The sequence below is a fragment of the Alligator sinensis genome, unplaced genomic scaffold (genome assembly GCF_000455745.1).
Source record: "Alligator sinensis unplaced genomic scaffold, ASM45574v1 scaffold582_1, whole genome shotgun sequence".
Lineage (NCBI taxonomy): Eukaryota > Metazoa > Chordata > Crocodylia > Alligatoridae > Alligator > Alligator sinensis.
The window spans coordinates 254004-269975 of NW_005842651.1; the positions used below are offsets into that span (position 1 = coordinate 254004).

Below are 15972 nucleotides of genomic sequence, written 5' to 3' on the forward strand. Positions count from 1 at the left end.
GCCTACATGATATAGTGGCTCCCTATACTCATTCCCCTAGTCCTAATTTGTATTATGTGCAAATGCACTGCTGAGGTCCCATGGGTTAGAGACAGACATTCAAAAAGCCTAAGGCTGAATTGATTCAATCTTTGCAGGTTAGTCTAACCTGGCTAGGCTGAACCAATTTGTAATTGGACAGACATTCTCTTTGGACTGAGGAAATTCAGGTACATGCTTGCAATGGCTCAGGCTAGAAGCTAGGGGGTGCTAGAGCAGCCCTCCCTTCCCTTGCACAGTACTGAGCTGGTGGGGGTGGGGGTGGCCCCCGATTAATCAAGTCTGCTCTGACAAGCCAGATTTTCAGTGCATTGCAGCATGAAAATGTGTGTACATAAATGCCCATTATGTCTGTGAATCAATAATCTCTAGTTCACAGAAAAGGAACATAAATTTGGTGGTAAGGATCCTTCATAGACCATTATAATATTTCAGGAATAAAACTATTGTATTAAAATATACCAGCTTATTCCCTTTTTCACAGTTGTGAGCACTCAAATAAGTTACTCAGTGTTTCACTCATCTAAAGCAATAGGGTTCACTCTTTTTTGTCTTTAAAACTCTTAAGACTTCTGTCATTTGTGTTTGTCATGAAAAAAAATTCCAGGATTCTGTTGACCACAGGAATCTTATTTTACAGTCTTGCCTGTATCAGCATAAGGGCTGCATCAGTATGTGGTTTTGATTTGAAAAGAAGCCCTTCCTCCTCCTCCCCCTCCCCTTTTCAGAACAGCCACAACTTCTTTTTTGATATCAATACAGTATTTGAAGTGAGTATTTACATTTCATGTTCTAGAATAGACCAGGAATTTCATCCAACATTTTCAGTTTCAGAAAGACTTTCTATGCACCCACTCTTTCAGTGAGTAGGGGAGTATCTCCTCCATACAATACTGGTGGAGTTGTAAGGAATTGTTTTCTCATTTGAAACAGAGTGGCAATGTATCTTCCAGGTCACAAACATGCTCTGATAAGGCTTTATATTTTGTATAGCTGGCTTTTACAGACCTAAAGTCTTTCCTGGCACATATGCAGATCCCTAAGCTTTTTCTTTTTTTTCTAAACCAGGGCCCTTAAATGTGGGTGTAAATTTATGTGAAAATTTAATAGGGCCAGAGAGATATGGAAGTCAGTCTTGGGAAAGAGGTCTGCACCTAAGTGTGCATGTAGTGGATTGTGGGGTTATCCAGCTAACCCTGCCTTCAACAGGATGACGTGTTTTTATCTTCAGAATTCTCCTACTGTGATTTTTAAATGTGAGGGGAAGTTTTGGACCTTTGAGATAACAATGGTGTGGGTTTATTTATGGCCTATATTTTTCTTCAATCACTTTAGGAAACAAAACCCAAATATAACATTTTTTTTTTGTATTCAGGGTTCATTGTATTTGTGAAATAACTTCCTAAAATAGTGAAGAAAGGAAAGCTGGCTGAGAGAGAGGTTTTTTGGCATTTAATTTACAAACAAAATCAACAATTTTTGCATGGACAAATACATAACATAAAATTTAACAGATTAAAATATAGTTATATTCACATCTTGTCCAGATTTGAATTAAGAAAGGCTCTGCTAGTACTGGCTCTGTGACTAATAACACAGGGTACAGATTAGTAGCTTTGAGTGTTACAGAAAAATTCCTGTCTGTTGCCCTTTTCCCTCAATTTTCTTTTTTTTCTAAGCTGTTAATTCTAGCACATGACAAAATACTAGTGAGAGTTTGTTTTTGTGTAACCAGTTTTCAATTTCCAGGGATTTGGAAACTAGGTATTAAACAATTGGCAGTATACTTAAATACCTTGTGTGTTCTTCAGTTTAATATGTGTGTGACCTGCTCTCACTGTGAGATTTAAATGCAAGTATAATTGGAATGCAATGGTTCATTCTGGGGCAAAAGTGCTGGATGAAGACGAAAACATGAGTCAAGTGCTCCTGAGAGAGATACCGAGACCACAGAAATAATCTTTGGAGTGGCCGTGGAGAAGGCAACTTGCAAGTTCTCTAATAGCCCAATTTTATTCCTCTGACATTACCACCTTGATATTAATGCAAAGTGTGCAAAAGAAAAACCTAAAATATGTTAAAGATGCCAGGACATGGTAGATATCCATTAAGAATTTCCATCCAAGAAGTAAAAACTTTCCGGATAGATTTCAAAAAGCACAAATTGGGAGCTAAGTGGTAATTTTCATGGGCTTCCAATGGGAGCATGGGGCTGACTAACCATGCAAATCCCCACCCCCCTTCCCTCCATTTTACATCATATTTTTGATTAAATGCAAAACACTCCGTCTTTGAGGGAAATTATTTTGACTGAAACCCTAGCATTTCAGGCTCTATACAGTGTTTGAAATATATATTTTACAGACTTATGTATGTATGTATGTATGTATGTATGTGTATATATCAGGATATATTTTTAGGATATCTATATCTACAATACAGCACTCACAATGTGCACTTGCATACATACAGAGTATCATCAGTTTGAGAACCTATATGTAACTGTAACTGATAATCAGGGATCCAGGTTTTCCATTTGTCATGGTAAAATATGGTAAAATCCAGATTTTTTCATTTCAAGGAGCTTCATTTCAAGAAAAAAATCCTAGAATTTCTCATTTCAAGGAGAAAAACACAGGAAATGGTGGGTTTCTCCTTCCATGCTGGCAGAGTTCTAGCCTGTAAGGGATTGGGGGACCGGGAGGAGGGTGGTCAGGCAGGGGCTACCAGGTGCCCCACACTACCATGGTGAGGTGCCTTCTGCTCATCTGGCAGCAGCGGGGGCGGTGGCGTGGACCAGGGCACCTTGCCATGCTGGCGCAGGACTCACAGTGGTGGCGCCCAGCCCTACTCTGCCCTGCCTAACCAGGTCCTGCCTACTGGCCTGTGGAGGCCCCAGGGGGAGGGCCGCAGGATAGGAAGTCTTGAGCCCACACCCATCTGTGTACAAATCTGGGGGGCATGTATGCTCTGTCTCTCCTCTGGGAGTGTGCACAGCAGTGGGTATCCAGCTTGCAGTGGGAGCTTACACCTGCCCATCCCATGGGCTCTTGTCTGGTTGTGCTGCCTCCTACAGGTGGCAACCGGGGCTTGGAAGCTGCTGCAGGGGGCTGTGAGTCGGGTGTGAGGAGCAATGGACACAATGCACTGGCATGTTAGGGCTGCTTAGCACCACAAAGCAGTTTGAATGGGGAACAGCTGCAGAAGGACCCACATCCTGATGAATGAAGAGGGTAAGGAGAGCTCTGACTTTCCATGCTAAAAAATCCAATATCAAACACCAAAATTTATAGGTATTTAGAGTTTATTATAGTGATTGAGGGGTTTAGGTTGTAGCCGTGTTGGTCTAAGGATATAGGCAGACAAGGTTCCTTGGGTGAATTTGATATCTTTTATTAGACCAACCCAAATGTTTGGAGAATAGTTATTAAGCAAGCTTTCGGGTTCAAAAACCCTTCGTCAGGCTTCGTTGCTTAATAACTATTCTCCAACCATTTGGGTTGGTCTAATAAAAGATATCAAATTCACTCAAGGAACCTTATCTGCTTATAGTGATTGAGGCACTGGTAGGCTTCCAAATTGCTTTAAAATTGTAAATATATCAATAAAACATTGTGTTCAACTGATACCTGTATATGTATGTGTGTGTATATGTATGTATGTATGTATGTATGTATAGTGGAATTTCATTTTAATCACGGATTTTGGGGTTTTTAATCAGAGAATTTGTGTCTTATTATCAGAGAATTTCCATTTTTTTAAACAGAGAAAACCAGGATCCTCACTGATAACATATGCATATGCGTACATGTGCACATGCACACACCCGTGCACACTTGTGTTTATGTGCACGTGTGTGTATGTGCACATTCACGTGTGTGTATATTTCAGATAGTATTTAGTAAAACGTGAATCTTGCCAAGTACCTGGGGACTCCCTTTTGCTTCTTAATGTTCAATATGGTTGTTGTACAGGTGGTGCTCCTGTTGCTCAACCAATTTGGCTTTTGTTCCTTAAAGCAGACTGAAGCCCACAGAATTTTTCTCTCCCTGTAGTTTTTGTTGTAGCTGAGAGAAGCTAAAACTGACTACTTCTGTAAATCACATTGGTTCCCCTTTAGTTGGTGTTTATTGCTGCTTTTCTTTTCTTTCTTGACAAATGCTACTATGATAAATTCAATTTGGCAGGCATGCACAGGGAAGATTCATCATATTTACCACTTTTTACATATACATGATTTTATTTTTCTAAAAGTCAAGATTTGGCATTGTTCCCATCCTGCTTTCTCATTTATTCAATTTATTTCTATTAGTAGTTTCTAATTTTTTTCAGTTTTGGTCACCTAAAATTGGTTTCCAAACAACAGTTAGGCACCCAAACAAAAGCTGATTTTCCAAAATGCCGTCAGACATGTATTCTGACTGAGATCAATAGGAACTCCTGGTACTTAGTAACTCTGAAAATCAGGCCATTTCCCCCCCCCCCCCCCTGATATTTAGGTGATTTTTTTTTTTTTTTAATCTTAAATGACTGCTGAGTGTACCAGGAACATTCTTAAATTGAAGTCTGAGTGTTACTTGGCATGTCTACAGATTGCCTTTTAATCTCCCATGGAGATGGGACATGAACCTAACACATCAAGATTAAGAACATTTGTTTTTCACTATTGGCTCAGTATAATGTAGCATATTTAACCACTCACACTGCCTGAGAGGAAAAGCTTTGCTCCCTTTGGGCTATCTGGGAGCTATCCATCAAGGGCTGGGGGGCACTGGGAAAGAGGCCTCCTGAAGCACGACATATAATTGGGCATACATTAAATGTGGTGCCACAAAACATAGTGCTGCAGAGAAGTTTCAAACAGGAACATTTCTGTAGCACTGGTGTCATTTTCATAGTGCTAGGTGCGATGTGCATATCTACCCCCTCAACTTCTGTAGTACTGCAAAGGCATTTGCAGTGCTAAAAATATCATACCTGTCTGGGGCCTGTGGCTGTAAACAGACATCTCATTTGACATAGGCCTGATTGTCCTATGGTTTGACCCAGATCAAAACCATTGTGGCACCATTATTCACGTTGTCCTTCCAAGCTGCATTGCTGCTCTTCAGCCAATAGGTGGGCCAGCGAAGAGCATACAGCCTGACCAGTTTGTCCTACAAATGATCTGCTAAAAATTCAGAAGCACGTAGACATGTCCCAGGGGGAAAAAAAACCTTTAGCACACTTTATCTTCTGTAATTCAGAGGGACTTGAAGCAGGATAGTGAACTTGTACGTCTGTAGGGTCTCGGGACAAAAGGCTGTTTCCTAGGACAAATTCTGTGACTATTTACAGCTTACACAGGTTAACTGCTGTATCAGTGCAGGACTCCAATGAGCAAAATAGGTATCTACTTTCATAGAGCAGCCCATCCATGCCAAATTGGTTATAGGATCTGGGCAGAATGACTTAAATGTCTTAAGGTACATAGGCAGTGTAAGGTTGCATAATTAAGAAAGTGAATTACATGCTATTTATTGGCCTAATTTCTTGTTCCATGATTTCCCAAACCACAGATTTACCCACTTTCTTTTCTCTTTTGCTGATGGATTTTCTACCACAGACAGGGAAGTCTCAAATGTAGCCTCTGTAACCAGTTACCAAAATTCCATATTAGCCTTTTAAGTATTTTCAAGAATTCATTTTCTTGGCTATCTGAAGTGACTAGACAGTTTAATCTGCCTTGTATACCTCCAGCTAAAAATGATATGAAACAAGACTTAAGGTTGAGTACATATCAATATTTGAAAAGTAAAATAATAATAATAAAATTAACCTCAAACCAAGTATTATTTAATCACAGGGAATTTGTATTCAGATTTTTAAAATAATTAAAGTTTTTTGAGATATGGGAATGCACATCTAAGGGAACCAAACTATTTTATAATGAGGTTCATACTGTTTGGTATTCTATAGTAGATTAGCATCCTTAAATATGAAGTTGTATCTTATTCCAGTAATTTTTTCATCTGGAGTCACTTCCTGAATGGACCTGTTGGAGGTACTCAACTTCTTGTCTTAAAAACAATTTTTAAATATGTTTGAAACTTCTGAAAGAAAACTGAGTTTGTTTTATGACTTGCTACATTATATAATTTCAACAATTTGTTATGTAGCTGTTTTTCAGGATATTTTTCTATTAAAAGGCATTTCAAAACAAACATTTTCTTTTTTTAATTGAAACACAATGTAATTGAATGTGTTAAAAATGAAAACTTTTTTGATCGAAGGAGGCCAGCCAGGTCTAGCTTAGGAAGTACTTAGTGCCTTGTGTGAGAGTTCTATAAACATGTATATGGCGGACTTGCCAATAACATGCCAGGCACAGAGAATTCCAGTTGTGATTGGTGGAGCTTTTCCACCAATCAGATAAGCACTGGGGGAGGGCTTGCCCTGCCCCTACCTGGGGTGAGGCAAGGAGTCCAAACCTGGGTGAGGACTATGTTCCCTCTCACCCTGATTGGGTCATCTACATTGTGGGGGTGGAACCTCTGGAAGGTATAAAAGAGGCAGTGTGCCCAGCACGCGGGGGGTTTTCATTGAGGGAGGGAGAGGGGAGAAGGAAGAAATGGCGAGAACTGGCCACCGAGGTGGAGCCAGTGCCCTGAAAAGCCTGAAGACCGATATCATTAGATGGGAGTGCCAAGTGGCTGCATCCCCAGCCCCACTGCTGAGGAGTGCAGCATCAATGAACTCCTTGGTGCAATGGGGTGAGCCCTGGGAGCTGCACATGACAGCTCGGGTCTCCAGCCCAGTTAGTGCACAAGTGGTGCACAGAGCCAGACCCTGGGGAGCTGCAGAAGGCAGCCCGGGTCCGCAGCCCCTGGCAAGCAGCCAAGCAGTCAGTGTACGGCCGGTGCACAGAGAGAGACCTTGGGAGCTGCCTGAGGCAGCTCAGATCCACAATCCCTGGCAAGTGGCCAGGAAACTTGGTGGTGGAGGCATGGCATTGAGTATTTCTTTATAGATAGATATCTCTATATATCTAGAACAAGGTTTAGATGCTAATAGCATATGTAAATATATTTAACAATGTTTGTATAACTGTATATATTTATCTTTTAATGTAATAATAACAAATCTGTACATAGTTAAGTTTCAGCAAGTGCTGGCCAGGCTCTTTTGGGAACAGAGGGAAACTGGTTCAGCCTGCAGTTTCCTCCCACAGCACATTGGCCTTGCTAAGTCTCCCTTCAGTTGGAGAGGGGAGTACTTACCCAGGTACTACCTGGGCTACATGTAAAAACTATGGTGTTTTTGCTTCAACCTAAAATCTATTTAATGACCTCTTAGATCATGTCAGAATCCACTAAGAAGTCAGTCATTTGCAAGGCATCAGCCATTATGTAATTGATAGCAGAAAGGAACTGTGAAAATGTAAAAGTGTAATTATGCATGTTTTGTGGGTCCGAGACCATTAATGCCTTTATCAGTTTAGTTTGGAAGTGTTAGCATTTAGGATTTCCCCTTTGTCACTTGTTCAGCCATAAGTGTCTAATGCCACAGCTGGGTTGTTTTGACCTTGCCGTTCAGCCATGAATGACAGCAAGTTGCAACTAGTATATTAGGTTTTGTGGGGAAGACTTAGATTTTTTTGTTGCCTGTGTTTTCTGCCTGTGTAGAGAAGTTAAACATTATGTAAAAAGAATTCTTAAAATAATGAATCATTTTTACAACTTTCTATTTTTTCATATTTCTTATCTGTGTAAGATCAAATACAATCAGTTGTGAGAGAACTAACTTTTCAGGGTCCCTTTAATATGTCTGCTGTTGTACCTTACTGAAGAACTTTAGTAAGGACAGAATTAGGGCACATTTGCAGGTAGAGGGACTTTGTTCCTAGAAAACTTCATCTGTTCTTAAGAGTCCTAGTCATATGCTCAGAACTTGCAGAACATATGCCAGACCATGAGCAACAGCTGCCTCCTGTGACTGGGGGGGGCACTATGACAGCAAGTGGGGGCTGTCCGCAGCCGCCACTGGCGGAGTTGGCAGTGAAAGGTGGGGGTGGTGAGTGGTGGGCAGCGAGCGGGGATTGCCCACAGCCACCAGTGGCCATGTTGGTGGGGTGGGGGGGGGCGGGGACCACCTGCAGAAGCCAACAATGGCTTCAGCAGCGGTCAATCTCGGGGGCGGGGGCACATGTCCCCCTGTATCCCCCATATACATCGCCTATGTGCCAGACATTGATCTTTACACCATTAGCCTATTATGGTTGAGAATTTAAACTGCTCTACTAAGACAGAGAAATTATTTGGAGGAAATACCAGTTTTTGGGATCATAACTAAAGAGAATGCTTTGAAGTTGTTAAATACACCACTTTCTTTTTAAGTTAGGACATATACATGGCTTTTCCATCCACAGGGCTGTGAGATGGATTAGACACTGGTATGCAGATCAGTAAACTATGCCTAGAGGCAACATTACATTTCTATGTTGGACCACAGAAGACAACAAAACAGAATAATAAAGAAATCAAACGCCTGATCTTCAGCTTCACATTAACATGCCTTTTATCATTAAGCTAAAGGAAGCAGCATTGATGTACAAATGGATGTTGGGTTCTTGGGATCCGTTTGTTAAATAATATCTGTACCTTAATAGAATTCACACCACTACTGAAATGTTTCTGGTAGAGAGTATTTCCAGGGCATCCCAGAGTGCTCCTGATAAAAGATATTGAAATTACCCAAATAACCTTGTCTGCCTATGTCCTTAGACCAACACAGCTACAACCAACACCCCTGAAGAGCCATGCTTTTTCTTTTGCAATTAAGATTGTGGCAAACATTTGGAAGAAATTCTCACATCCCTTCAAAGTCTTTTAACCTTTGTCATTGGCAAATGACAATACATGTTAAACACGCTATTGCACCATCAAGATACTCACTGGACCAAGGAGGCATGCTGATTTACACTAGATAAAGATCTGATCCAATCTATTTTATGGTAATAAAATATTTAAGTTTCTAGCCAAAGTTAATGAATTCTAACTTTACCAAGTGGGGGGCACCTATTTTTTTCTCAGTTATGATTGGACTAAGGTATTTTTGTCCAAGTGGAAAAATAATGAATAGATTATCCATATTCTGCTACCTTTGCTTTGTAAGCACGTATTCCCTGTGGGACTTACTACAGCCTAAGGAGAATTATTAAATGGAGTCTTTGTCAAAATAGTGGTATCCTATCATTGAGAAGCAGAGTCTGATGCTTATGTCTTTTAATTTCTTTATTATTGTGTCATCTTGTCTTCTCAGAACCCTGGGTGTAACTAGGATTTTTAGTACCAGGTAAGGTAGAGGGGAGCCAGGTTCTAAAGACTCTTTCCTTCCCTTTAATGCTGCTGTGATGGTGTGGACTTCTCTGGGACTGCTATTCCATGCCAAGCTTGCCATCAAGAGGCTACACTATTTATTTGTTTGATTTTTATGCCACCCACCCCAAAAATCTCAGGGTGGCATACAGTAACAAAGAAATAAAAACAGACAAAATAATAAAACAGTTTCCCCAGGGTATGTACACGTATTACATTTAGATCAACCTAGCCAAAGTTAGGTCACTCTAAATGGCCAATCATGCAGGTGTTCAGGAGGTTTAATTTGACCAAAAAAATGGTATGCCCCAATCTATGTTCATGCACTTCAGGGTTGGGGACAGACATTACACACAAACTGGTTTAAGTGATCAGAAACTAGTTTAAACCTGTAATATAACAGCTGTTCAGTGCACATAAATCAGTTTCAAAGTGGCTGAAACTGGTTTGAGATAAACCTGGTTGAGTGTAGTATCAGATTTAATTGATTTAGGTCAAACCAGATTATGCAATGTCTGTCCCAGATCCCTTCCTGGTTTAATTTAAACCAGAGTCCCCCAGCATCCCAGATGCTTTGCAGCCCTGGGTGGGGCTCTCTGCTCCAGAGCAAGGCTGGCCCCGTCCCTCTGCTCCTCAGCTGGTGATCTGGCAGAGACTACAAGTACAGCAGTGTTTGCCTGGCTTCCCCTTGCCACTCCCCATCCCCCAACCACTCCCTACTCCCACAGCACAGACTGTAGTCTGAATGTGTTATGCTAGCTAACGCTGAGATGTGCCTATGTAAGGTGGACAGGACAGTGCCTGCTTATGGCTTTTTGGAGCTAATCAACAGGTCAGCTGGTAATGTCTCTCCATTCCTTCCTTGGAATAAGTTGTTTAAGAAGAGCTTGAACTAATGAGAGAGGCTTATATTTTCTTGATGGGGTGATATATGTTCTGTTATCAACTCCCTGCTGGCTCCCTCCCTGGTCAGGAGCAGTGAGGGTGGGGGAGGGAACCCCTCCCTAATCAGAGCCTCCTGCATGGCCACACTCCCCCTCAGCTCAGCTCAGCTGTGTGGAAGGAAAGGGAGGGCTGCTCTACCGGCTTCTAGCCTGAGCCATTGCAGGCATGTGCCAGCATTTCTTCAGTCCAGAGGGAATATCTATGGAATTCCAAACCAGTTCAGCATAGCTAAATTAGATTAACCTGCAAAGGTTGAATCAATTCAGGCTCAGACATTTTGAATGTCTGTCCCTAGCCCAGGAGGTGAACTAACTTAAATCAAAAAGGGTTAACCTGATCTAGGAAAGGGTTCACTCAATCTCCTGTATGCCTGTATGCATTTGCAGTGTGGCCCTGGGACTGGGAAAGCCCAACTGCTCAGCCAGGCCCCAGGGCTATGCTAATTATATCCTCTGATCCTCCCTGAGCTATTTTTAGTCCTCTGACCTCTCCTCCAGAGAGCTGCCAGCCTCCTACCCATCCTGGTCCTGCCAACTGCCTGTGGACTACTCCTGTGATCCTGTCTGTCTGTCCTCCCTTCTGCCCCTGCCCCCACCTCCACAGAGTTACTTACCTAGCTCCCCATGTAGCTTCTAAAAGCAGTGAATGACTACATACACAGCTTCTGGTAGCGGGGAACTGCTGCATACACCGCTCCCAGTCTAGGTCTAGGTGGCTTCCAGTAAGCCACCTCAACCTAGAACAGATGGGTGAAGTGAACACTTGTTCTCACTCCAAAAGAATGCCTAAAATTTAAGTCTATTTATACGGTCAGTGGCTGGCTTTCCTGCATGCATACTAGCCTCTGGCTTCTTTACTATTCATTCCATCCAGGAAGAGTAGAGACCAACTGCAGAGGCTTCCTGAGCCTGAAGGAGGGTGTTTGCGCCTAAAAACTTGCAAAGAAGAATTTTTTCCAATTGTTTGAGTTGGTCTAATAAAAGATATCAGATATACCCAAAGAACCTTGTCTTCCTAGAACTTAAGCTTACCTGCTAAAAGCCCACTCAAAGGAAATGGTTGTATGTCACTTCCAACAGATGGCCAGGCTTGGGCCTCAGTGGGCCTCAGGGGGAGGGAGTTCCAGAGATGCAGAGCAACATCTGAAAACAACCTTGCTCTTGTTTTGGCCAAGAGAATTTGGTACATAGATGATACTTGCGGGTGGTAGTTCTTGGCTGATATAGGGATGGTAGTAGAGCTTAGGGGAGATGGGGAGATCCTTTAGGCATGTAGAACCCAGGTTTTCCTCAGAACGGTGCCTTCTCACTTGCCAGCATGAATTTGTTTTAGTTAGTTAAAGAATTTTCAATAAATGCTAAATGTTTCTAAAGATGTGTGTTAGATTAGCTTGAAATATTATCTTCTATTTTTAGAGGAGGAAAAGGAGTAAAAGTGTTCTGAAGTACTGTTCTATATAAAATTACTATAACTGGGATTTCTGAAGTCCTGCAGCATGGGTCAACACTATTAAAACTGGCCTAGGTTGTGTTTGTTGCAAGACTTAATTAAGTTCAACCAGAGTGCTGTTATGGTGTCAGTCTTTCCACACTGTAATCTTTATGGTGGATCTCTTCTTACCTTTTGAGTTTTTTGTTTTTGTTTAACTGGTGAATATTCTTGTACAACAGGACATCACAACTGGGTCATTTTACTCTGCCAATTCATAAGAATGGCATAAGAAAGAGTTCAGAAGAATATCTTCTTTCTCATCTGTTATGTATAGCTGAACAGGAGGATTCCATTTATCAGGTTCCACAGTAATCACTTCCACAAGGTCCTATTTCTTGGGCTTTATGCCAGGGTCACGAATCTGAATCTAAAGAACACATGTATGTAGTACCAGTTTCAGTCTGCCAGTAATTGAAATGGGTGATTTATTTTATTGCCAGTAAATAGTGACATCTCAATGTTTAAGGATAACACTGGTTGCTCTGTGTCCTTTCAACCAGTATTTTATCCCTGTTTCATGAAGCAATTTTATAGGAAGCTTCCTGTTATCAGTAAGCTTGATTTTATTTTTTTTCTGAGGGAGGAGGAAGGGGAGAATATCTTGCCCTTATACTGTTTTAGGATTCCTCCAGAAAGTATTTGTTCATTGCTAGATCAGATATCCTTCAAAGTTGTATAAATATTGCCCTGTATGCCAACACTACAGGACTAATCTTAATCATATACAAAACCCCACTCTAATCTATAGTCTGTTTTGACCCTGAGGTGAAATACTACAAAAGTAGCACTGAAAGGGATCTCAGGATCTTGTTGGTCCTATCTAGTAGGATTATTCCTGTTTTAATCCATTTGCTTGTCTAAACTGCACTTAAGTGGAATGTTATTCTTTGACATTTTAAAATAAAAAAATTGATCATTTTAGCCAGAATCATTCAGAAAAAATAAATTATAAAAGAACTAAAAGTATATATGAGAAATAAATAGGATATTAGTATGTCCTACTACATACTCCTGTAAGTAGTATTTTAATATCTGACAGCCCAGTGGCCTCAAGGTATCAGTAATTCTGAGATTCTCATCGAGACAAATTAGAGGAGATGCCTGGGGTGGCTTAAAGCTAAAGAGTTAGAGGTAGAGCTCCTCCAGATGGGATTTGGCTCCTTCTCCCATCCTCTTAAGCCTGATTTAGAAAGTTCCATCCAGCTGTGTGTATAGAATATACTATGCGTGTACAATCTGTAGAATATACTTGTGCTGTTCATGGGTTATGTTCAATATATGGGACTCTTGATATACCAGTATAAGACTGCAAAGTCCATTTTGAATGTGGGGATTCTCTGTTGACCACCCCCCGAAGTGACCTAACACACACACACACACACACACACATTTTAAGGAATAATGTTCTAGGTTTAGCAACAGAGGATTATTATATCGTAATGGTCTTCCCAGTCATGGAAGCCTCCTTGGACAGAGCAGGGTATCAGTTAAGACAACAATTTTTTCTAAGTCTGAATTTTGGGAGGGGATGTAACCAAGTGTAGATTATGCTAGGCCCTAAATTACTTAATGACAATATGGTGTAACATTTGCTTGCATTCACTTGACCAAACTTTGGGTAAGAGAAGAGGCAAAGGAACTGATCAGGCCAGAGAATGTCACAAGTTGTGAGCCATTTTAGAAAATTCAAGGAAGATGGAATGGAAAAACACTAGGCTAAACATCTTGCTATAAGTCCTTTGAAATGCATTTAGTGATTAGACAAGATATTTTAGGTAAGTTATAGCTTAGAGAGAGAATAAGAATACACATATATGTATTAGAGTAACACCTATTAGGAGCATTTTATGTATTTTTTTTACTTTATTTAGTAAGCTTTTTTCATACTTTAGCCAAGCCAAAAAGTACAAAAATCTGGGCTCATCTATGAATCTTTGTTCTTCAGCTTTGACCTACAGTTCTTGCTGAATAGATCATCTGCAGATGAGCTAAGATAAAAACTTTTAAAAAACTTAATTAGAAACATAGGTGAAAAGTCCTTTCCCTAGTAGGCTGGCACCTGTTGCAGATGTTTTTTAAGACTAAGACCTAGAAATTTGAAGATCAATTTGCCTGCAAATCTCAATAAGATTGTTATACATTTAGATAAATGTGCACTTAAGTGTTTAATCCATTGTTTTTGATATGCCTTATATTTACTATTTAGTTATTTATCTTGTCTGTATTTACTTTTTAGATTTGCTATTAATTTTTGTCGGCATTTATGTTTATGGGTATTTAATTTTGGTTGGACTGGCTCTTCGAACCTTTCTTGGTTTTCAGGATATATCTGAGGGTTAACAAAAGAAAGAGATTACTTCCTTGTGGTGGGGGACTTTGATCATCTGATGAGGCTAATCAGGAAGTTAGTTGACAAAGAGGAATGTAGGTTTTTAAAGCATCTCCCACCAGCCATTTCTAGGGAGACCATAGAAGGAAGCTAGCTCTGGAGAGGAAAGGACAGAGGAAAGATCAACTCCAAAGAAAAATTCTATGTCAGGTCAGGAGAGAAGGAAGATTTGGATTTTTTGGAGGCCCAAATAACTTTCAAGAGTGCTGATAATGTAACTGAGGCAAGGAAATATGGATAGGTCTTAATTTTGTTTGGATCTGTGTATTTCTTTTGCTAGCTAACCTAATGATTGCTTCTGGAACCTCTACAAAGTTTCTACATCTCTTTGCTTTCACATCCCTTGAAAACCTGTAAACTCAGTGTGTCCAAAAGGTTTCAAGCTCTAGGAAATGGTGCACTCAGCAGCAGACTGCATTGTGGCATCCACTGTCTTTCAGACATTCATTCACTGGCATCCCTTCAGCACTCCTTCTCAGCTCTATAGTTCTCCATATGCACAATTCAGTTACATAACTAGTTAGTACTGCACTTCCTTCAGGGCCTTCAGTGTAGTTTCCATCTGATATATATTTAGAAAACTTGAAGTTAGTGAACTAATTTTAAAAGATTTCTAATTTTTTTAACAGAAGCTTCATAACCTACTCCCACCTCCTCCTATGGTGAAACAGGGAAAGCAATGCTGCAGGCAAACCAGGACATCAGGAAGTACTTGAAAAGGTCAGCCCCTCCTTCCCATGATGTTTTCGATAATGCAGACACCACTTTTAATATCATGTGATCAGTAGAGTGCCAATAAGCTTCTCATTATTCAGTTTATTTTAGTGAATTATTCACACTTTCAAGGTATTAGTTCTTTTTCTTTGGCAAAGACTTTAGTGATCTTTCAAGTATTGAACATTTCATATTGTCCATACTGTAAATTGTAATGCTAATCATCAAAACATCAGTCATCTACTGTCAATCTTTTACTGTTACTGCTGGAAATGCTAACACACAGTGCAGTGCTGGGTAGAGATAGTTGAGCTAGCTCTGAACAAGCTAGCTCAGGTACTGGAAGCAGCATGTGTGTGTTAATGCAGTGTTCCAACCGTGCTAATGAGTGCTTCAGGGAAGTAGGATAGATTAGCCTGAGGGAAGTGCTGGGCTGGCACAGCTAGATCACAGCTCAGTACCTGAGCTAGATTATTTAGGAAGAATGCAGAGTAGAGGTGCACCTTATAAACTAACTGAATCGGATGCATAGATTATTTAGAGCTATTACAAGTATTTCTACACAGCGCTGCTGTGTAGACTTACCCATGTCTTGTATAAATGATGCGGTGTTCATAATATGTTTTCCTAGATTTGAAGGAAATGATAGAAAATGAACATCAGTGCAGTATTTTAACATACACATGTACACACACATGTACCTGTGTGTATGTTAAAAATACTGTATCTATGTTAAAAATACTCCATATATGGCAAAAAGGACTTCATAGTGAAATCTTGGACACTTCATAAATTTCTTACTAATTAGAATGATCTGTAGCATTCTTACATCTACATTAGGGTCAAGGCATTCCATTCTTCTTTTCTTTGTCTCAAAAATGCCTAGCAGACATCAACATTTAATACTTGAAATTTAAATGGAGGATGTATTATTTCATCTTAAAAGTTGATTTACTGAGCATATAGCTAATTCATAATTGGGCATGGCACTAGAAAGTACCATATGTGACTTTAAGAAGGATCATTACTTTCAACAGA

At 40.3% G+C, this 15972-nt stretch overlaps 1 protein-coding gene across 2 annotated transcripts in view; it reads left to right on the forward strand.

The window, feature by feature from the left end:
• PRR16 (proline rich 16) overlaps positions 1 to 15972 on the forward strand; it is a 317291-nt gene that overhangs the window by 101854 nt on the left and 199465 nt on the right. Inside the window, exon 2 of one of the 2 annotated variants that reach the window (XM_014524716.2) lies at positions 14850 to 14940. The exons of the other annotated variant lie outside the window; for it this stretch is intronic. The gene's annotated coding sequence lies outside the window, so the exon portion shown is untranslated. The remainder of the gene's footprint in view (positions 1 to 14849; positions 14941 to 15972) is intronic. 2 annotated transcript variants of the gene reach the window in all.